Source organism: Anabrus simplex, chromosome 1, assembly GCF_040414725.1.
Source record: "Anabrus simplex isolate iqAnaSimp1 chromosome 1, ASM4041472v1, whole genome shotgun sequence".
Lineage (NCBI taxonomy): Eukaryota > Metazoa > Arthropoda > Insecta > Orthoptera > Tettigoniidae > Anabrus > Anabrus simplex.
Window position 1 is genome coordinate 1,536,162,605 of NC_090265.1, and position 1,006 is coordinate 1,536,163,610.

Sequence of the window (1,006 nt, forward strand, 5' to 3'; positions counted from 1 at the left end):
CGCACAGGGAGCCATCTAGTGGCGAACGAGATTACCACTTATTATAGACAACGGTAAAGCATTCTTAAGTTCAAGTCATTCAAACCTTCATTCATTTTTAGAGGCCTTACTCGTGAACAGACGAGATTATTGAAATCGAAACAGACTTTCAACGTATTAGGTCGTGTTACGTACATGAAGTACGTGTTGAAGAGATGTTAAGCACAGAACAAAAATGGCCAGCCGCACACCAGTGGGATCCGAACCCACAACCTCCCGATTTCAAGTCGGTTGCTCTGCCAATTGAGCTATGGTGGCCTAGGCCATCTTTGTTCTGTTTGAAAGGATCTGAGCTACAGGTCTGGCACTGCTGCTAGCACACTGTAGAGTGCGTTTAAGTCGCCCGTTGTGGGGCATGTCAATGAATATTGAATTTTCACGACCGCATTGACTATTGACTCAAGGGGAAGTATAAAGCAAAATTTGAAAAGTTCCAACAATGCTTAGAATGAATGTATTGTCCAAAGAAATACAAGCGCCGTAAAAGGCAAACACAAGAGTGGGAACATCAGGATTGATAGCTTAGGAAATATTAGTGATCCAACTCCCTTTTTACTTCATATACTGCATTCCAAAATGCAATTGAATCTGTACTGTCAACATTCACCTCTGTATTTCTTAATGTCCGCCACTCAGTGGCAAGTTCCTGAATATCAGTTTTTAACTAAGGCGGAACATTTTAACGCAAAACTGGCTATAGATGGAATTCTCTTGTTTCTAACACAGTTCGGACCAAGCAGTTCTACATAACTTATTGCAGTATACGTAAAAAGAAATCGTGAGAATATCTACAATGCACTCTCACTTTAAAGCTCTAAACATCTCAGTTTAAAGTTCTTAACTTATTGAAGAGAAATGTCCTTACTTGTTTCAGTGTACAAAATAACTTTTGCGCCTAAGAACATTTCATCATAAGAACAACAGTTGACCAAGGGAGGTCGGATAAGAAATATGAAAGCGAGTAGCC

The 1,006-nt window shown here is 40.1% G+C and overlaps 1 non-coding gene across 1 annotated transcript; it reads right to left on the minus strand.

Annotated features, from left to right (window-relative positions):
- Positions 1–223: 223 nt before the first annotated feature.
- On the minus strand, positions 224–297 carry TRNAS-UGA (transfer RNA serine (anticodon UGA)). The gene has a single exon. It is a non-coding gene; the product is annotated as a tRNA-Ser (tRNA).
- Between the last annotated feature and the right edge of the window lie 709 nt (positions 298–1,006).